Consider the following 23953-nt stretch of genomic DNA (forward strand, 5'->3'; position numbering starts at 1 on the left):
AAAACGTAAGCACAAACTGAAATATGATGATCGTACAATAAAACTGATTTACATCTAAACGCCGATTCAGAAAGTGCAAAGCTTGAAACCCAATCGTATATGCGCAGAAAGCAGTAAGCTTTTGAGGAGGTTTGCAATAAAGATAATATGCTCAAAGTAAATGCAAACCGAGATTTAGAGTGGTTCGGTCAATCTTGACCTACTCCACTTTTGGCTTCCTCCACCGACGAGGTCACCGACGTTAACTAGAGGCCTTCCTTCAATAGGCGAAGGCCAACCACCCTTTTACAGTTTCACTCCTTTTGACGGGCTTAGGAGACAACCCTTACAGAATTTTCTCTCCTCTCTTTACATCTCAGAACTTGGAAGAAAAGAGGGAGAAGAACTTTTGGCCTTTACAACAATTTTGAGCTCTAAAAATCACAGAACAAGATAAGGATTTCGGTGTTAGTTGATTGCTGTTTCAGTGCTGAATGGGTGGGGTATTTATAGGCCCCAACCTAGTTCAAATTTGGAGCTCAAAACTATCAATTCCCGGAATTCCGGGATCAGGCGGTTGCACCTCTTGACTGGAGCGGTTGCACCGCCTGACAAAGCTCGAAGACTGAGCCTCTAGGTGGTGCCAGCTCCTGTCAGGGGCGATTGCACCTCCTACCAGAGTTCGAAGACCGAGCTCAGGCGATGCAACCTCCTGACTTAGGTGGTTGCACCGCTCAGCCAGTGCTCGGAGATTGAGCCTAGGCGATGCCACGGCCTGGCTGGAGCGGTTGCATCGCCCAATCTCGCTGGAGACTAAGCCCAGGCGGTGCAACCTCCTGCCTTGGGAGGTTCGACCGCCTGGCAAAAATCAGGGTCCGAATGGGTTGATCCATTCGGCCCAATTTGGGTTTTTCAGGGGCCCAATTGCCCCAAGATTAAGTTAATGGGATCACCTCCCATTTCCAACTTAATCATTGTGCTAACTACGATATTCCCTAAGACATTTACTGCAACTTGCTCCGCTGCATCAATCGCTTCTTCCAGCGAGCTTCCGGCAAACTTCCGTCGATCATCCGATGAACCCTCGGTGATGTTCCTATGGACTTCCGGAAAACTCCTGGACTTGCGACGATCCACTTGACGAGTTCCGACGAGCTTCTTTGGTAAGCTCATGGACTTCTCGGATTTGTTCCCGTAGAACCTCTGACGATTGTCCGAACTTCCGTCAAACTCTCGAACTCCCAATGTGATCATTGTCTTGACTCCGGCGTAACTCCTACTGCATATCTTACTTTCATTGTAGTTAATCCTGCACACTTAAAACAAAACTTCGATTGAGACAATTAATCCTAAGCAATTAACCAAGTTGTCCGGCATGTCATTGGTCCCTCGACGCTTCGTCTGATTCTTCGTCGCATCGTCCTTTCCTACAGCCTATTGCCCAATCGGCCAATTAACTCTGCAACTCCGATATCCTTGGCACAATACCTGCTCTTCTTGGCCCAATGCCCGAGTCTACGGCCCGAAGCCTTCTGTCGATACATCGACCGATCCACCAGCCCGACGTCCTATCTTCTGACATGTTCCTCCGGCAAAACATGATTTTCCTGCTTTAATTGTCTCATCCTGATCGAAGCATCCTGTGTCACTCAAAACGCAGATTAAATCATAAACATATATCAAGTAGTTTCATCATCAAAATACGAGATTCAACAATTTCAAATATGAAGGATGACAAACATAGCAATTCATCATTCTATGGCAAGATATCAATTTGTAAAATTACAAGTAAAGCTCTAGATATCTTATCATAATGAAGAAAAGTTAACATGCAAACATTTTAAGTGTAAACTTGCATACATTTATCATCAATTTACCACATTTTGGTATTATTTCTCCTCCTTTGTCATCAACAAAAAGGATGACAATTCAACAATGCAAGTGTGGTAAAAATTCATGTCACATTTCAAATTTAAAAAATTCATTCCAATCATATTTCAAGCATTCATGACATGGTATCATTCAAAAGTTCTCAACATTAAAAGTTATAAACATTAAGGAGATAGCTTTCATTAACTTCTTCCCCTTTTTTTTATCATCAAAACTTTGCATGAAGAAGGAAAGAAAGGAGGAAAATCCATTGAGAACCAACTTTGAATGAAGTTAAAAATGATAAAAGAGCTTCATTAAATCATGCTTCAATTTTCACAAGGATCAAAATATTCATGTGAAATCAAATCCTCATTCTTGCAAGTGTTCATCTAAAAAAAAATCATAAAAATTCTTTCTTCATTAAGAAAGAATTCATGTAAAAGAATCATCATATAAAGGATAAAATAAATTTCAAGAATTAATCTTCATAATGAGATTGGCATCACATCAAAACCATTTCTCAATAAAAACTCATAAGAGATCAATCCGAGAAATGCATTTGTCAATGACTTCCATAAATCGAACATATAAATACTTTGTGCATTTATAAAATATTTTGTCATAGCTTTTCATCACTACTTGCATCATGATAATATGCTCATCATCATAGAAACTTTTAGCATCCATACACAAAATTTCCAATATCAAAGTATGTTATTGAAGCACACAACCTTATCATCATGTAAGATTCACATTATAAAATTATCAGCACATAATTTAAGTGAGTGATCAAAGAATCAAGAAAGTCCGAAACTGAAATTTAACAGATTCATGCATTCGGACACATTAACATTCCTAACTCCCTTCTAATAAAATTAAATTGTTCTTCACCTAAAGGCTTTGTAAAAATATCGGCTAATTGATGTTTTGTATCAATAAACTCTAGGATTACATCATGATTAATGACATGATCTCATATAAAGTGATGCCTAATGTTAATATGTTTTGTTCTAGAGTGTTGAATTGGATTCATTATTAAACATATAGCACTTGTGTTATCACATTTTATGGGGATATTTTTAAGATGAATCTTATAATCCTCTAAAGTGTTTTTCATCCACACAACTTGTGCACAACATACACTAGCTGCAATGTACTCGGCTTCGGTTGTAGATAGTGCAATCGAATTTTATTTCTTGGAAGTCCGAGAAACAAGTGTGTGTCCTAAAAATTGACATGTTCCTAAAGTACTTTTTCTATCTAGTCTACATCCAGCAAAATCCGCTTCAGCATAAGCAATTAGCTCAAAATTTTTGGATTTTGGATACCATAATCCTAGATTTATGGTTCCTTTAAGATATCTAAGTATTTTCTTAATTGCTTTAAGATAAGATATCTTAGGATTAAATTGAAACCTAGCACAAAGTCCTACACTAAATATGATATCCGATCTAGTTGCGGTAAGGTAAAGTAAGCTTCCTATCATACCCCTATAAGCTTTTTGATCAAAGCTTTCTCCACTTTCATCAATTTCTAACTTAGTGGAGGTGCTCATAGGAGTGTTGGTAGCCTATGAACTATCCATATTAAACCTTTTTAGCAAATCTAAGGCATATTTTGTTTAACTAAAAAATATATCATTACTTAGTTGTTTGATTTGTAAGCCCAAAAAAAAAGTTAATTCCCTCATCAAACTCATTTCAAATTCAAGACTCATACTTTTAGCAAATAATTTACAAAAAGATTCATTTATAGAACCGAAAATGATATCATCAACATAAATTTGAAGAATAAGAAAATTATTTTCAAACTTTTTGATAAACAATGTAGTATCGACCTTGCCTTTAGAGAAATTATTTTCAATAAGAAATGAACTAAGTCTTTCATACCAAGCCCTTAGGGTTTGTTTTAAACCATAGAGAGCTTTAGTTAATTTAAACACATGATTAGAGAGACTATCATTCTCATATCCGGGAGGTTGTTCAACATAAACTAATTCAAAAATAAAGCCATTAAGAAAAGCAATTTTAATATCCATTTGAAACAACTTAAAATTATTACTACTAGTAGAGACAAGGAGCATCCTTATGGCTTCTAATCGAGCTACAAGAGCGAAGGTTTCTTCGTAATTGATACTTTTTTCTTGGTTGAAACATTTGGCCACTAATCTAGCCTTATTTCTAACCATGATACCAGATTCATCTTGCTTGTTTCTGAAGACCCATTGAGTACTAATAACTACATGGTCATTTGGCCTAGGAACAAGCTTCCACACCTCATTTCTCTCAAATTGATTTAACTCATCTTGCATTGCGATGATCCATGAATCATCTTTTATGGCCTCGTCAATGCATTTAGGTTTAATTTGGGAGAGAAAAGCAATGTTGGCACAAAAAAATTTAAGAGAAGAATGTATTTGGACCTCTTTAGATGTGTCTCCTATGATTAGCTCCTTAGGATGAGCATCTACATACTTCCAATCCTTGGGTAAGGATGTTTCGGAAGTAGATGCATCCAAATTGCTAGATGGAGAAAGGATTTCATTTAAATTCAAAGCATCAAAATTAACATCATCATTAAAATCATTTTTCTTAATTTCGGAGACCTCATTAGAAACAACATGAATAGATTATTCTATAATTAAAGTTCTTTTATTAAAGATATGAAATGTTTTGGAAATAGAAGAATAGCCAAGAAAAATTCCTTCATCGGATTTAGCATCAAATTTTCCTAAGGCATCTTTTTCATTCAAGATAAAACACTTACACCCAAAAACTTTAAAATATGAAACATTAGGTTTTTTGTTGTTCCACAACTCATAAGGAGTTTTGGTAAGTAAAGGTCTTACTAAAACTCTATTCATGACATAGCATGCCATGTTTATGGCTTCGACCCAAAAATATTTGGGTAGGCTATGTTCATTCAATATGGTTCTTGTCATTTCTTGTAAATTTTTATTATTTCTTTCTACTACTCTATTTTGTTGAGGATTTCTTGGAGTAGAGAAGTTGTAGTTGTATCCATTAGATTCATAAAATTCTTAGAAATCACGGTTTTGAAATTTACCACGATCACTTCGAATTGACGAAATCATAAAACTCTTTTCATTTTGAATAAGTTTACATAACTTAGAGAAATACCTAAAGCATTCACTTTTGTGTGCAAAAAAATAAGTCCATGTATATCTACTATAATCATCCACGATGACAAATGCATATTTGCTACCTCCTAGGCATGATGTAGCAATTGGTCCAAACAAGTCCATATGGATTAATTGCAAAGGTCTAGAGGTGCTTATTTGGTTCTTAGGTTTGAAGCTACCTTTTATTTGTTTTCCTAGTTGACAAGCATCATACACATTATCTTTGATGAACTTGATATAAGGAATTCCTCTTACAAGTTCGTTAGATAAAATTTGGGTGATTAGTTTCATGCTAACATGACCTAATCTCCTATGCCAAAGCCAAGCATCGTCATTTAAAACTGAAAAACACATTTCATTGCAAAGATCATTAATGTCAATGGTGTATATGTTATTTTGTTTTAGTGGAATCATAGATGTGTTTTTGTGTGGTTTTTCAATAATACAAGCATTAGATTCAAATTTAACAATATATCCTTTATCACACAATTGACTAATACTTAAGAGGTTATGCTTTAAGCCATCAACTAACAATACATCTTCAATAAAGATGTTGGATTTATTACCTATGGTTCCTTTGCCAATGATTTTACCCTTGTTGTTGTCTCCGAAGGTGACATATCCTTCATCTATACTAGTGAGCTTAGAGAATTGAGATGGATCTCCGGTCATATGCCTTAAGCATCCACTATCAATGTACCATCTCTTGCTCCTAGCTTGTGATGGTAAACATTTTTACAAAAAAAGGATGATTTTTAGGTATCCATTTGACCTTGGGTGCCTAAAAAATCAATCTTAATTGCTTATCATGTTGTATTGAGTCATTTGAGGTTTTTTTAGGAACCCAAATCAATTTATGTGGACTACATTTCTTGAATAGACAATGATAAGCTACATGCCCAAATTTGTAACAAAAGTTGCATTTCTTTTGCGGTGAAACATATAAGGTAGGGCCTTTAACAAAGGTGGTTGGATTATGGTGAGAGCTACTCACAAATCCGATTCCGCCTTTTCTATGAACGTGACCCTTGTTGGCAAAGATCATGTTTAAGGACTTGCTACCAACCTCAAATTTCTTCTAAGTATCTTTGAGTAGCAAGTTTTTCTTTTGAAGTATTTCTAAATCATGGCATTTCGTACATGGAGCTAAACTATTATTATGCTCAATTTTTAATATATTGAAATCACTAATAAGAGAATTATGCTCCTTTTTTAAGAATTTATATTTTTTACTAATTATTTTATATTCATTAAATAAATCATTAAAAACATTTAATAGTTCATCAAATGATAAATTTATATTAATTGAACTTGTTATCTCATCTCCAATGGCCATTAGTACATAGTGAGCAACTAGCTCGGTGTTGGTTGGCTCATCTTCTTCGGATGCACTTGAGTCGTCCCATGTTACTTTGAGAGCTTTCTTCTTTAGTGTCCTCTTCTTAGCTTGGGGACATTCACTCTTGTAGTATCCCAACTTCTTGCATTCGTAGCATATTACTTGATCTTTCTTGGGTTCAAATTTATTTTTAGTGTCATTTTTAAAGTTGTTCCTTTTAATGAATTTTTTGAATTTTCTTATTAAAAGTGCCAAGTCATCATCAAAGTCCTCATTACTTGAGTTTTCTTTCAAGTGGTCTTCTTGTGTTCTTAGTGCTATATCCTTCCTGTTCTTTAGAAGGGTATCCTCAAGCTCTTCATAAGCTTTGCATGTCATTTCATAGGTCATTAGTAACCCAATTAATTCTTCAAGAGGAAAATTATTTAAATCTTTGGTCTCTTGAATGGCAGTGACTTTAGGGTCCCAACTCTTTGGAAGGGATCTTAAAACTTTATTAACGAGTTCAAAATATGAGAAACCTTTACCAAGTCCTTTTAGACCATTGACGACATCCGTAAATCAGGTGTACAATTCTCCAATGGTCTCACTTGGTTTCATTCGAAATAATTCATAAGAATGAACTAAAAGATTAATTTTTGACTCCACTCTACTAGTGCCTTCATGAGTCACTTCGAGTATATGTCAAATATCAAAGTTCGTTTCACAAATCGACACTCGATTAAATTTGTTTTTATCTAATGCACAAAATAAGACATTTATAGCCTTGACATTTAAAGTGAAAGTCTTCTTCTCCAACTCATTCCAATCGTTTATTATAAGAGAAGACTTTTGAAAACCATTTTTGACAATATTTCAAAGCTCAAAATCTATTAAAATTAGGAAGATCCTCATTCTAGTCTTCCAATATGTGTAATCCGTCCCATTGAATATGGGCAGACGTGTAATTGAATGACCCTCTTGGTTACCGGCAAATGCCATCTCTCTTGGGTTTAAAACCAACTGAGATTGAACCAAGCTCTGATACCAATTGTTAGGATCAAGAGCGGCACTAAGAGAAGACTGAGAGTGAATTAGTGTAGTGGAAAACTTTCGCTATTTCAAAAAACTTATTTCGATTGAAATCGATTCCAATGAGAATGGTTTCAATTCAATCCGTTTCGGAAGGAATTTAAACTCGAAACCTTTCGTGAAAGTGCAAGAGAAGACTAAGGTGATTTGCAGCAATGTAAATTACACAAATAAAAAGTGTCGGTTTCGTAAAGTCTTCATATGATTAAAGCCGAACTCGGAAGATGTTTACGTGAAAGCATATGTAGACATAGTTAAAACACAGTAAGTAGGAGAGGCAGTTCGCTATAAAAGAAAGTTACTCAAAGTAAATGCAAATCGAATTTTAAAATGATTTGGTCAACGTGACCTATATCCACTTTCGGCTTCCTCCTCCCTCCTCCGACGAGGTCACCGGCGTCCACTAGAGGCCTTCCTTCAATAGGCGAAGGCCAACCACCTTTTATAGCTTTTCTCCTTTTCCGGGTTTAGGAGACAACCTTTACAAGTTTCACTCCTCTTTCTTGGATGGTTACAAGGCTAAGAGATGAAGGAGGAGAACTCTAACTTTTACAACACTTTAAGGCTCAAGAACTGAAGATTATGCCAATAGGTTTCATGCCCTTTCATGTAGGAAAGGGTGGGGTGTTTATAAACCCCAATGGCTTTCAAAAATGGAGCCAAGAAGTGTCTCATCCTGGATTTCCAAGGTACTGGCGGTACCACCGCCATTACTAGATGGTACTATCGCCTGACACATAACACTGGACGGTACTACCACTAAGTCTGGGCGGTACCACCGCTTGACAGGGGCGGTACCACCGCTGGCAACAATAACTGCCAATGATGCCACCACCTGACAAGGGCGGTACCACTGCCCAGAATTCTTGGGAGACTGAGTCTCCCAAGAGGTGCCACCGTCGGCCAAGAATTCAGGGACCTGGTTGGGCCTTGAATCTAGCCCAAACTAGCCCAACATAGGGCCTTGTTGGCCCCTAATTAAGTTAGTGGGATTACCTCCCAATCCTAACTTAATTTATGCTTTAACTATGATAATTAAGATATAATTACTGCACTTCATGTTCTGATGCATCAATTGCTCTTCCAGCGAGCTTCCGATGTACTTCCGGCAAACATCCAATGAACTCTCGACAATGCTCTGGCAGACTCCCGGCAAGCTCCTGAACTTTATGATGATCTTCTTGGCAAGTTCCGATGAGCTTCTTTGGCAATCTCCTGGACTTCTCGGTTAGTTCTCGCAGAACTTCCGATGAACAGTCAGACTTCCGTCGAACTCTCGAACTCCCAACATGATCTCGATCTTAACTCCGACACAACACCTGCTTTATGTCTTACTGCCATCGTAGTTAATCCTGCATACTTTTCTCAACATATAGATTAGATCAAACAAATTACAATTGACTTCATCATCAAAATCCGAGATTCAATACGTTTTAGAGGCATAGGGAGCATTTCGGAATATATCAATAGCATACAAAATATTTCAAAGCATATCAATGGCAAATGAACCATTTTGAAGCATATCAAAGAACAACTATGAAATAGAAGCTCAAATGTCATATTTGATGTCGCATTCATATCATTCTTATCCAAAGCATGTATAAAAATACATAACCAAAGCTTTGGATATCATATCAAACATACAGAAGGTGCAGTGGGACCACAGACAGAATGTGATTCATTCATTTCTGAATGACCACCAGACAAAAGTCTTCCACGTATGGGAGCTCCAATCACCCACATTTAGGTGAAGTCAAAGGGGGCCGATAGAGCATCGCAAGCTCTATGCATAACTCCCTTTACTATTTCTAGTAAAGGTTCACAATATCTCACAAATACCATAGTAGAAAAGGATAGTATGAATAATAAAATTTGTAAATATCGGAAGCACATGTGAAACAACAAAACATACATATGCCTTTACGAGATAATACGATACAAACATAATCTTTCACAAATGTATTTAGATTTAAAAGGAAATGAAAGCAAGAGCATACAAGGATTCCAAGCAATCACATATAGCTCAATTGAAATAAGAAGATTAGATAAATTTAATGTCCAAAAGAATAAAACTGGAAGAGGCACATATCGAAAGCAAATGTGGAATAATGGGATATACATTTGCCTATACAAGTTAATACGATACAACATAAACTTTACACAATAAGTTTCAAGAATGCAAATAATTTAAGAATAAGAGCATACAAGAATTCAAATGAGTAATATAAAGCTCAATTGAATAAAGAGAGCTAAATGAAATCAATTTCTAAAGGAATGAAACCGGAATATGCGAAATCGACCAAAGCTCGATTTCTGGCAGAATTTGAGAGACATATTGAACAAATGATTCAAATAATCAATTGTGCTCCAATATACTCAAGAAAGTTATTGTGGAAAGATATTTCAATCTATTTTCAGAGAAAATAAGTTTTGTATGAATCAAAGTTTCTAGCAAAGAGTTACAATTGATTTAGTAACCAAAGGTCAGAAAATAAAATCATTATTTTACAAAATTCATAGGGTCGGGTTTAATAGATAACCAGGTAGGCATTTGGACTCTAAATCTTTCAATCAAGGAATAAAAAAAAAGATATATGAGTCTAGTTTCCAATGAAATAAGTTTTGAATAAATCAAGGTTTTTAACAAGGACTTATAGGCAGTTTAGTTTCAAAAGGTTAGAAATTATGATCCATGTTTTGCAGAATCTATAGTCTCATTTAAAATAGAAGTTTGGGCAGGCAAACTTACTCCAAATTCTTAAAATAAGCTATCAAAAGAAAGGTTTATGAGTCTATTTCTAATCAAAAGTTTTGTCCAAATCGGAGTTCAGTGCATGAAGTTATAACCATAATAAGTTAGAAAGGTCAGAATCTCATAAGTTTCACATATTCAAATCATTACGTCTAAACAGGAGATATATCAAATGCAAGACTAGAACAATTCAAAGTTTCTCATATTCAAAGCAAATGTAGAGATAAAAATTAGAGTAAAGAAGGATCAGGAGACTTGCAATAAGAAAGATCAGAACACTTGTAATAGAAAGGATCGAAACACTTGCAATAGAAAGGATCGAAATACTTTCAATAGGACAGATCAGAACACTTGTAATAGGAAGATCAGAACACTTGCAGGAAAAAAGATTGGGACACATGCAATAGAAAAGATTAGAAAACTTACAATAGAAATGATCGAAACACTTGCAATAGGATATATCAGAACACTTGTAATAGGAAGATCAGAACACTTGCAAGAGAAAAGATAGGGACAATTGCAATAGGAAAGATTAGAAAACTTGCAATACAAAGGATCAAAACACTTACAATAGAAAGGATTGAAACATTTGCAATAGGACAGATCAAAACACTTGTAATAGGAAGATCAGAACACTTGCAGGAGAAAAGATCTGGACACTTGCAATAGGAAAGATTTGAAAACTGACAATAGAAAAGATCAAACACTTATAATAGAAAGGATCGAAAAACTTGCAATAGGACAGATTAGAACCCTTGCAGGAGAAAAGATCGGGACACTTGCAATAGGAAATATTAAAAAACTTACAATAGAAAGGATCGAAACACATGTGCCCCTTCTTCTTTCCCTTCTCTTCTTCTTCTCCTTCCCCCCTTCTTTCCCCCATGCACTACCCCACTTCTCCTTTGTTTCCTCCTGCAGGAAACAAAGGTGTCGTAGCCACCTCCTCCCTCGTCTTCTTCTTCTCTTCTTCTTCTTCTTCTGCTTCTGCTTCTTCTTCTTCTTCGTCTTCTTCTTCTTTTTCTTCTTCTCTTCTTCTCCTCTTCTTCCTTTTTCCACCCCAACGCCCCACAGCTCCTCGCTGCAGCCCTTGCCATAGCCACCCTCCTCTTTTCTTCTTCTTCTTCTTCTTCTCCCGCTTCTCTTCTTCTCCTCTTCTTCCCTTCTCCTCCCCGACGCCACACACATGCACTCCTCTGTTTCCTCCTGCAGGAAATAGAGGTGCTGCAGCCCTAGCTGCTGTAGCTACCTCTCTCTCCTCTCCCTCTTCCCTCTCTTCTTCTTCTTTTCTTCTCTTCTCCCCCTTATACTTCTTCTCCTCTTCTTCCCTTCTCCTTCCCGACACCCCACAGCTTCCCCCTCTCTGTTTCCAGCATGGGAGGCAGTGGGATAAAACCGCCGCCCCTTCCTTTTTTTTCTTTTTTATTTTGTAACTTAATAGTTTAGTCCTTGAAATATCTATATTTACATATAGGTCCTCCGATTTATAAATAAATCTTTATTAATAAATTTTAAAAGTGAGGGATATTATAGTCCACCGAAACATTACCGAGAGATTGTCAGAAGTTTGCTGGAAGCTCGCCGAAAGAAATTGAACTTATCTTGCTTAGAATATGTCTTCGGAATCGTAGTTAGTACATAATTAGAGTTGGGATTGGGAGATAATCCCATCAACTCTATTAGGGGCCAATTGGGCCCGAACTTTGGCTAGTTTGGTTCGGACTCAAGGCCCAACCAGGGTGCTGAAAGCTTGGCCGGCGGTGGCACCGCTTAGGGAATAACACCCCAGGAATTCTCGGTGGTGGTACCGCCTAGGCTAGGCAATGGTATCGCCGACAATGAATGCTGCTAGTGGTGGTACCGTCCCTATCAGGCGGTGGTACCGCCCAGTGGCAGATCCTATGGTGGTAGTACTGCCCAGGAATGATGGTGGCACCGTTAGTACCTAGGAAACCTGGGATGAGACCTTTTTAAGCTCTGAGTTTGAATCAACTTGAAGCCTATAAATACCCATCTCATCCTTGGTTAACACACACAAGCACAAAGAATTTAAAAAGGAAAAAATGCTATTGTAATCTCTTGTGAGAATCCTCCTCTTCTAGTCTAAGTATTAGAATAGTTTGAGAGAGGAGTGAGTGCTTGTAAAGGTTGTCTCCTAAACCCGTGAAAAGGAGAAGAGGGTGTAAGGAGGCTGAGCTTTGCCTATTAAAGGAAGATCGATTGTGGAAGCCAGTAGCCTCAACGGAAGAGGAATCGGTGGAGTGGATATAGGTCATGACAACCGAACTGCTATAAAACTCGGTTTACATTTCTATTTGAGCAATTTATCTTTACTACAAACTTTACTTGCCTACTGCTTTCAATACATTTATGAACAGTGTTTCAAGTTAAGATCTTTATGAAACAGTTTTCATCGGAATCGGTTTTAACGTACGAAGATTTTTGAACTGACGTAATTTTTCCTACTACACTAATTCACCCCCCCCCTCTTAGTGCCGCTCTTGATCCTAACAGTTGCTATCAGAGCCTTATGATTTTTTATTTGGTTTAACACTCAAGAGAAATAGCTTTTTTCGGCTTTCAAGAGGGTCACTCTCATTCGTCCTCTCTTGAATGGGACGGACTACACATATTGGAAAACTCGAATGAGAGTTTTCTTGCTTTATTTGGATTTGAACTTGGAATATTGTCGAAAGTAGTTTTCGAAGGTCTTCTCTTCCAATTAACCATTGGAATGATTTGGAGAAGAAGACTTTTTCCTTAAATGCTAGAGCTATGAACGCTCTATTTTGCGCTTTGGATAAAACTGAGTTTAATCGGATTTCTACTTGCGAAATAGCTTTCGATATATGACACACTCTTAAAATCACACATGAAGGCACTAGCAAAGTTAAAGATTTGAAAATCAACTTTTTAATGCAGGATTTTAAACTTTTTTTAATGAAGCAAAGTGAAACCATTGTTAACATGTACACCATTTTATGGATATCGTTAATGGTTTAAAAGCATTTGGTATAAGTTTTTCAAATTTTGAACTTATAAACAAGATTTTACGTTCTCTTAGTAAGAGTTGGGATTCAAAAGTAATGACTATTCAAGAATAAAAAAACTTGAACCATTTTTCAATTGAAGAACTTATAGGGTCCGTGATGACCTTTAAAATGACGTGCAATATACGTGAAAAACTTGAGAACCACCTTCCAAAGAACATAAAGGATTTTGGACTTAGAACAATTAAAAACCACTCGAGCATAAGCTTAAGTGATGGTGAACTTGAACTCCTCATAAAATTTTTAAAACAAGAATCGAAAATTAAAAATGAACTTAAAAAGAAGAAGGCGACTTTGGACGAATTGAGCTCATCCGAAGACAAGAAGAAAATTAACATAGGTGAGGTGGCAAACTATGCCTTAACGACATTTGACAATGAGGTAAACAACTCAATCGAAACTCCTTTAATTTATTTCAAAATTACATAAAACTTTTCATGAGTTGTTCTTAAATTAGTTTAGAAAAATTATATATTTTTAATTGCATGTTTAATGAAAATGTAAAAATAAAATTAGATCATGCTTAACTTTCTAGTGATTTTAAAAATAATCATGAAAATTACATGTTTTATGATAAACAAATAAAATGATTTTTGATTAAAAATGCCTTATGAAATTATGTTTGATTTGAAGTAATGATTTGATATCATGCTTAATGAGTTTATCTTTCAAAATTATGCATGATGATTCTTACGATTTATGGATTATCGATTTTTACCATAATGAAAGTAGCTTTTTCGGTTTTAAAAAGGATACATGTCTTGATTTGGCATAAATGACAAAGGCATGCTTATATGAAATAATTTAAGTATCATGCTTGATGATTTTACATTTAAATTATGCTTTATGGTTTATTGATCTTGATGATTTCCATGATGAGATTTACTCTTTCGATTTTAAACCATGATGTATGGTTTTCATACAAAAAAGATAAAGACATGCTTGTATGAAATAAAAACTTCAAATGAAATATATAAAAAAAAGGGGAAAAAAGGTGGAATATATTTTCCATCTTATTGATTTTTCATTAATGAATCCATGTAGCTTTAATGAATCTCATGGATTATGAAAATGATTTAAATTTAATGGATTTTATTGAAATCATGATCTTGATTTCTCGTGATTTATAACTTGAAATCATTTATGAATCAAGACCATATTTTTTGAACTCCCATATTTCTTCTTGTCGTTTACTAAAGAGGAAAATTTCCTAAATGAATCATGAGTTTTCAGAATTACAATTTTTATGATTCATAATGAATTGAGAGATTTTATAATGCATAAATTAATATCTTGTTCTCCTACAAGATTGAATGAATTTTATCTATATCATGATTTCCTAAGAATTCTTTTTGTTATTTATTTAAGAGGAGATTTGTTAAATTGAATCAAGGTTTCTCGTGATTTCTTGGAATTAAAACTTGAAAATTCTTTTTATAAATCAAGAATGTCTACTATGATTCTTTCTTTTCGCTATTTGAGTTATCCAAAAAGAATCATAGTATGTCTTTTGATATTCACAATTTGTCTTCATGATTTGTATATCTCATCACCAAAATTCTTTTGATATTTTTCGTGTGATGATATTAAATTATGCATGAAATACTCATGAATTTATGTTGATGCAAACAAATGAGAAGTTATGATCATGCATGATAGGATATAATATAATTGGACACTTAGATACCATCATGATTTGAAATGCTATGATTTGTTGCCAAAATAATGTATCATGAATGCGTGAATATCATGGATATGCCCATGGTGATTGGATGTAGGGTCAGAGGATTGGTTGACGTATCGACAGAAGGCTTCGGGCCATGGATTCAAGCATCGGGCCAAGAAGAGCGGATATTGCACCAAGGATATTGGAGTTGCGGAGGTCAACTAGTTGATTGGGCAATAGGCTGCAAGAGAGGACGATGCGTCGAAGAATCAAATGAAGCGTCGATAGGACCAATGACATGCCGGACGACATGATTCATGCTTAGTAATAATTGTCTATATCAAAGTACGTTTTTATGTGTGCAGGATTAACTATGATAGCAAGACATAAAGCAAAATGAAGTTCCAGAGTCAAGAACATGATTTCATCGGAAGTTCGAACGTTCGTCAAAAGTTCTGCTGGAACCAACCGAGAAGTCCAGGAGCTTGCCAAAGAAGCTCATCGGAATTCGCCAAGAAGATCATCGTGAAGTCCAGTAGCTTCCCGGGAGTCCGCCGGAACATTGCCGAGAGAACGTCAGAAGTTCGCCGGAAGAAATTGAACTTATCTTTGCATAGAATATATCTTAGGAATTGTAGTTAGCACATAATTAGAGGTGGGATTGGGAGGTAATCTCATCAACTCTGTTAGGGGCCAATTGGGCCCGAACATGGGTTGGTTTGGGCCGGATTCAAGGCCCAACCTATTGAATCTCGTATTTGATGATGAAACCAATTGATATATGTTTATGTTTTAATCTACGTTTTGAGTGGTGCAGGATGCTTCGATCAGGATGAGACATTTAAAGCACGAAAAATCATGTTGGGCCTGAGGAACATGTCAGGACATTGGACATCCTGATTTTTTCGGTGGATCGGTCGACGTACCAACAAAAGGCTTCGGGCTGTGGATTCGGGCATCGGGCCAAGAAGACTGGATATTGTACCAAGGATATTGGAGTTGCAGAGTCAACTGACCGATTGGGAAATTGGCCGCAAAAGAGGATGATGTGCCGAAGAATCGGACGAAGCGTCGAGGGACCAATGACATGCCGGACAACTTGATTAATGCTTAGTATTAATTGTCTAGATCGAAGTGTGCTTTTACTTGTGCAGGATTAACTACGATAGCAAGGCATGAAGAAAAATGAAGTCTCAGAGTCAAAGACGTGACTTCATTGGGAGTTCAAGAGTTCATTAGAAGTCCAGACATTCGTTGGAAGTTCTAGCGGAACCAGCCGAGAAGTCTCGGAGCTTGCCAGAGAAGCTCGTCAGAACTCGCCAAGAAGATAGTCGTGAAGTCCAGGAGCTTGCCGAGAGTCCGCCGGAACATTGCCGAGAGATCATCGAAAGTTCGCCGGAAGAATAGACATAAGGACTTGTTTAGCTTAGCAAATGTCTTAGGATTTCATAGTTAGCACATAATTGGGCTTAGATTTGGGCCAACCCAATTAGGGGCCAGCTAGGCCCATGTAAGAACTATGTTGGGCCCAATAAGAAGCCCAAATAGTGTCCCAAGAAGTCTCACTATTGTGGCACAGTCTTTGAGACTGTCAAGCGGTGGTACCACTAGTCTGGGTGGTTGTACCACCCAACACTGCCTCCCAAGCGGTGGTACCATAGACCTAGGTGGTGGTACCACCCATGATAGTGTCAGTGTCGACTGACACTAGGCGGTGGTACCGCTCGTGCCCGGGGAACCCGGGATGGGAAAGTTTTAGGCTCCAAGTCTGAATCAACTTGAAGCCTATAAATACTCCTCTCATCCCTAGTTAAAGCATACAAGCACAGAGAGTTTAAAAGTAAAGAAACGCTGTAGAAATCTCTTGTGAGAATCCTCAAGTTCTAAGTGTTAGAATTCTGTAAGAGGAGTGTTAGTGCTTATAAGGGTTGTCTCCTAAACCCGGTAAAAGGAGAAGAGGGGTGTAAGAAGGAGTTTGATCTTCGCCTATCAAAGGAAGATCGTTAGTGGATGCCGGTGGCCTCGACGAAAGAGGAATAAGAGGAGTGGATGTAGGTCATGACGCCCGAACCACTATAAACTGTCATATTCTCTAGTTTGCATTTTATTCTTGCTATTACCTGACTAAAAATCTCCTTAAGTGCTTACTGCCTTCAATTTATTATGTACGCTTTTAAGTTAAGTTTTCGAAATCGGTTTTTTGTCAGAAACGATTTTTATTGTACAAAGTTTTTCAAACCAACGTTTTTTTACCGCTGCACTAATTCACCCCTCTCTTAGTCCCGACTCTTGATCCTAAGAATTGGTATCAAAGCCTCGTGATTTCTCATTTAGTTTAACACCCAAGAGAAATGGCACATTTCGGCTTTCAAGAGGGAATTTCTCTCATTCATCCTCCCTTTTTCAATGGGACGGACTACACTTATTGGAAAATACGAATGACAGTTTTCTTGCTTTCAATGAATCTCGATTTATGACACATAGTCGAAAATGGATTTGAAATGTCTTATCTTCCAATGAACAATTGGAATGATTTGGAGAAGAAGACGTTTTCTCTAAATGCAAAGGCTATAAATATAAATGCCTTGTTTTGCGCCTTAGATAGAAATAAGTTTAATCGTGTTTCTACTTGTGAAACGACTTTCGATATTTAGCGCACTATTGAAAACACACATGAAGGAACTAGCAAAGTTAAAGATTCAAAAATTAATTTTTTAATGCATGATTTCAAGCTTTTTCGAATGAAGCCGAGCGTAACCATTGTTGACATGTACACCCGTTTTACATATGTTGTCAATGGTTTAAATGCTCTTGGTAATTATTTTTTGGATTTTGAACTTGTAAACAAGATTTTGCGTTCTCTTAATAAGAATTGGGATTTAAAAATAATGGCTATTCAAGAATCGAAAGACTTGAACCAATTTTCAATTGAAGAACTAATAGGGTCCTTGATGACCTATGAAATGACGTGCAATGCATGTAAATAACTTGAGAACCACCTTCCAAAGAACATGAACGATTTTGAACTTATAACATTTGAAGACCACTCGAGCATAAGCTCAAGTGATGGTGAACATGAACTACTCACTAAGAAATTTAAAAAGTTCATAAAATAAGAATTAAATAACAAAAACAAAAAGAATGCAACTACTTGCTTTGAATGCAAGAAGAAGAACACAAAGTGAGATGAATTGAGCTCCTCCGAAAACGAGGAGAAAATCAACAAAGGTGAGATTGCAAACTACGCCTTAATAGCTTTCGACGTTGAGGTAATCAAAACGCCTTTAGTTTATTTTTAATTTACATAATATATTTCATGAGTTATTTTTAATTTAGTTTAGAATTAATTTTCTTGAAAAGTGCATGTTTAATAATGAAAATAAAAAATAGGAATCATGCTTATCATTCTAGTAATTTTGAAAATAATCATGAAAATTACATGTTTGTGATAAACAAAATGATTTTGATTAAAAATGCCTTATGAAATCATGTTTGATGATATCATGCCTAATAAATTTATTTTTTTGAAATTATGCATAAATATTTTTGAGATTTATGGATTATCGATTGTTTAATGAATGTGGCCTTTTCAGTTTGAAACTACGATGTATGTTTTCATACAAAAACTTGAGCATATTGATTTGAAATCATGTTTAATGGTTTTATAATTCGAAATTATGCATGATGAATCTTGCGATTTACGGATAATCGATTTTTACCATAATGAAAGTGCCTTAATAATCTTTGTTGTATTAAATCTTGCACTTTCGGTTTTCAACATGATACATGTTTTATTTGGCAGAAATAAAAAAGGCATGCTTGTTGAAACAAATAACAAGAGGATAGGTTTCTCCTTGAAAGATTTCTTTATCGAGTTTTCAAAAAGAGAGAGATTAACGAATCTATCTATACTTTTTTATGAATCTCTTGAAAATGATCTTGATTTGATGATTTAAATTTAAATGAGCTTTATCTTGATTTTTAAAAATTTATAACTTGAGATTTCTTATGCACGAATCAAGATCTCCTATATTTCTTTTATCCACTTATAAAAAGAGATTTATTGAAATAAATCATGTCTTATGACATTCATGAAAAATTGAGACATTATGCATGAATCGAGTTCTTATGAGAATCTATTTATGTTTGTCTTCATTAAGTTTTCTTGAAAAGATTTGTTGATAATTTTGATGATTTAAATTTTAATGAGTTTTATCAAAATCATGATCTTGATTTCTTGGAATTACTTGAGATTTTTTTTCAAGATCTCTTCTTCGAACTCCTATGATTTTTTCTTGGTATTTTATTTAAAGAAAAGATTTACTATATGAATCATGTCTTTTGGTATTTAATTGGTCTTATCCTTCATAACATGATCTCTTTGTATTTATGGCTTGTATGGCTTGAAATGTTTTGGAATGATGCATGCAACACTATGATTTTTCCCTTAGATAAAAATGCATGCAACACTATGATTTTTGAAATAATATGAAAATCAATAATTATTAATTTCTGAAATAATACTCTAGAATGATGATTTGGAATCATGCATGTAATGATGATTTTATATTTTATATACATGCTGATTTGGTGTTATGCATGCAATACATTAACTTATGATAATAATGCATGCAATGATGAAATATTCATGATAAAATAATTGGCATATTTGCTTTTCTTTGCGATAATATGCATGCAATTTTGCTATCATCATAGATATGCAAGGTAGTAAGATAGCAAGTTCTACAACATCAAGCTAGCAAATTCAAAGATATGCAAGTTGGCATATTTGCTTTTCTTTGCGATAGGTAAGATAGCACTTTTGCTTCTAGAAATATGCAAGTTAGCAATCTTTGCTTCTCTTTAGATTGCAAGATTTGCATTTCATTGGTAGTGTTTATGATAGAAAGTTCTTTCAATGAAATGATCGAGCTAGCAAATTTTCCTTCCTTTGAAATATGTAGGCTAGTAAACTAACTCCCCCTTTATCATTATCGAAAAGAAGGGAGAAATCAATGGCTAAAAAATTTTGATCATTATACAAGCCATATTAGACAATCATGTCATGATATCAAGAAAATTCAAGAAGGACATGATTCATTCGATAAATCTTTTTAATAGAGCAAAAGAATTATACAACCAAGGATCATGATTAAAATATATCAATATCATAGATCAAGTCATGATTCATGATTCATCATAAAGCAAATTAATTTTCAATCATCACATAAGGTATTTAAAGAATTTTTGAAACATAGGAGAATGATTGATTTAAGCATGTAATGTTTCAATCAAATTCAAGTCATGAATACCAATACTTTTATACTGTGAGTATCAATTCATGAATACCAAAAGATATTGTTTATGATTCCAATTTTGCAAGATCAATATTATGATTTAGATAAAACTCATTCAAATCAAATCGTTAACTTGAAACTCATAATCAAGACATCAAAATCAATTTTGAGATTCACAAAATATCATGAAATCATTAATCTCGATCAGATAGGAAAAGCATTTTTTTTAAGTGATTCTTTTTCATCTAAGCATGCCTTAGTCTTTATATGCCAAATCAAGATAAGCATAAAAGTTCAAGATGTAAAGGCAAAATCTTATAAAACAACTCATCAAGCAAGATTTTAAACATCTATTTTCAAGCCATATAAAGAGTAAGTCAAGGATTCAATTATCTCATGTCATGAATTCCAACAGGCATCTCAAATTATCAACATCACATTAAAAAGATATTTCAAAAAGATATATCGATAAGTGATTCATTTGTATCATTTTATTCATTCGGAAGCTTCTCCTCTTTGGTAAATAAATCTAAGAGAACAAAATGAATTAAGAGAGATATAACATGATTGTAGCATTGAACATAATTCATATTTAAAATGTGTCTCATGTCATAAGTATGAATCAAGCATTCGTGAAATCCGAAATCATCCACAAAGTCACATTCAATAAATTCATACATGACAAGAATAGATTTATTGAAAAGTCGATAAGATAGAGGATCGCATTTCGTTTTTATAAATTTCTATTAATGTGATTTGCTTCTTATAAGCATGCCTTTACCTTTAATAAAACAAGTGTCAACATTTAAGACGGAAAGGTAAATTTCATAAAACAAATCATCAAGCACGATTCCATAATAACATCCTTTTAATATCTTGATATTCATCATCAAGTATGATTTCAAAAAGTATGTTCAAGAGAAATCATTAAGACCAAATGCATGATACACTCATTTATTTTCAAAATATTCATCATGTTTATTTTCATGAGATTCACAAGATTGGTAAAATAAATTCATTAATCTCAATAGGATAGAAAATTATTTCTATTTCATACAATTGATTTCATGTGAGGGTATTCAAGTCTTTTGTGAAAACATGTATCATCATTTAAAATTAAAAAATAAGTTTCGTCATGAAGCCGTCAAGACCAAACACATCATGATATCACATCTATCATCAAAAGACTATCAAGAAATTCATACATAGATATACATGCACTATGTCATCTTAATATGTCATGAGAATGTCATCTTAATTCGTCATAAAAACGATTAGACCAAAAATATGTTAATCTAAAATTAGAGTTTCAAATCAACTTTTACTTCAAAAACTCATACATGACATAAAATCATCAAGATACACATGCATGGATTAATCCTAAGTATTATCACATATTATATAATTATCATCCCTAATGTTGCATACATCATTCAACATTTCAAAACATAACATGCATGAAACCTTAGCAATATACTTTTCATGATCAATTTTTTAATTTTTCAAAGATGCTAAAAAGAAAAACATGATATAATTTTTGAAAAATAATTTTTTTATTTCCTATTCCTACTATCTAAATTAAGCACTCATGAAAAACCTCAAGTAATTTCAAAATAATTCAAGAGAGTTGAGTTACTTACCTTGTAGTCGAAGCCCGTCAAAGCCCAAATCGTCGTTTCACCTTTGGAAGTTCTTCATTCATCCTTAGTTGCCTTCCTCTTCTTTGGCCTCTTCTTCCATTCAAGTTCATTATTTATTTTAGATTTTTATTTAATAAACTTATTAAGATTTAGTGTTCGAAGTTCAAGTTCATCATTATCCTCATCACTTAAGTCATCGCTCAAGTGGTATTCATTTGTCCGGAGTTCCAAATCCTTCATATTATTTGAAAGGTGGTTCAAGTGCTCATCGGGTTCAAAATGTTCCAAAAGTGTCCTTTCATAGGTCATTAATGACCCGATTAATTCTTCTAATGGAAAATCATTTAAATTTTTTCTCTTGTATTGCGGTTATTTTAGGATCCCACCTTTTTGGAAGGGATCTTAAAATCTTGCTTATGACATCCATGAAACGAGCGTACATGTCGCCTATAGTCTCGCTTGGTTGCATTTGAAAAAGCTCAAAATCATGCAATAAAATGTTAACTTTCGAGTCTTTGACTCTACTAGTTCCCTCGTGTGTGATTTCAAGTGTTCGCCAAATATCAAAAGCCATTTCTCATGTAGAAATCCGATTGAACTCATTTTTGTCCAAAGCGCAAATTAAGGCATTCATAGCCTTTGCGTTTAAAGAAAACTACTTCTTCTCCAAATCTGACCATTCGTTCTTCAGTTTAGAGGGAAGTTGAAAACCATTTTCAATAATATTCCATAAATCTAAATTCATAGAAATCAAGAAAACTCTCATTCGAGTTTTCCAATAAGTGTAGTCCAATCCGTTAAACAACGGTGGACGAACAACCGATAAGCCCTCTGGAAAGCCATGAAGAGTCATTTCTCTCGAGTGTAAATCCAAAATGAGAAATACCGGGCTCTGATACCAATTGCTAGGATAAGGTGTGTAAGTTGTGTAAGTTGCTTAGGTCCATTTGTGGACTAAAGCAAGCTTCCCGAAGTTGGAACATAAGATTTGATGAGGCAATCAGATCTTATGACTTATGAATTTTAGATTTTGATGATAAAACCAATTGATAGTGTTTATGATTTGATCTGCATTTTGAGTACACAGGAAGCTTCGATCAGGGAGAGACAATTAAAGTAGAAAGAATCATATTGAGCTAGAGAAAAACATGTCAGAAGATTGGACGTTGAGCTGAAGGATCGGTCGACGTATCGATAGAAGCCTTCGGGCCATGGGTTCGGGCATCGGGACAAGAATAGCGGAAATTACGCCAAGGATATCGAAGTTGTAGATGTCAACTGACCGTTTGGACAATAGGCCGCAAGAGAGGACGATGCGTCGAATAATTAGATGAAGCGTCAATAAACTAATGACATGATGGATAACACTTGATTCAAGCTTTGTAATAATTGTCTAGATCGAAGTGGGTTTTAAGTGTGCTGGATTAACTATGATAGGAAGGCATAAAGCAAAATGAAGTCCTGAAGTCAAGAACGTGATTTCGTTGGGAGTTCGAGAGTTCGTCGGAGGTCCGATCGTTCGTTGGGAGTTCAAGAGTTCGTCGGAAGTTCTACCGGAATTAATTGAGAAGTCTAGGAGCTTACCAAAGAAGCTCATCAGAACTCGCCAAGAAGATCATCAAGAAGTCCAGGAACATTACCGAGAGATCGTCGGAAGTTTGCTGGAAGATCGCTGGAAGCTCACCGGAAGAAACCTAGATTTATAGAATTATTTAGCTTACTAAATGTCTTAAAATTCATTGTTAGCACATAATTGGGTTAGAATTGGGCCCAAGTTTGGGTTGTGTTGGGCCAAGTGCAAGGCTTAAATAGTGACCCAACAGGTGGCACCATTATGGCACAGTCTCCGAGACTATGTCAGGCAGTGGTACTGCCAGACTAGGCGATAGTACCGCCAAGACCCGGGAAACCCGGGATGTGACCCTTTTAGACTACAAGATTGAATCCACTTGAGGCCTATAAATGCCCCTCTCATCCCTAGTTAACACACACAACTGAAAGCAAAAAAGAAAAGAAAATGTTGTTGTAATCTTTGTTAGGATTGGAGTGACACTAAGAGGGGGGGGGATGAATTAGTGCAGCGGATTAAAACTCGTAAGTTTGAAAATGATTTCGTAAATGTGTAGAGATTTCGACAAAGAATGA

This window comes from Musa acuminata, chromosome BXJ3-5, assembly GCF_036884655.1.
Source record: "Musa acuminata AAA Group cultivar baxijiao chromosome BXJ3-5, Cavendish_Baxijiao_AAA, whole genome shotgun sequence".
Lineage (NCBI taxonomy): Eukaryota > Viridiplantae > Streptophyta > Magnoliopsida > Zingiberales > Musaceae > Musa > Musa acuminata.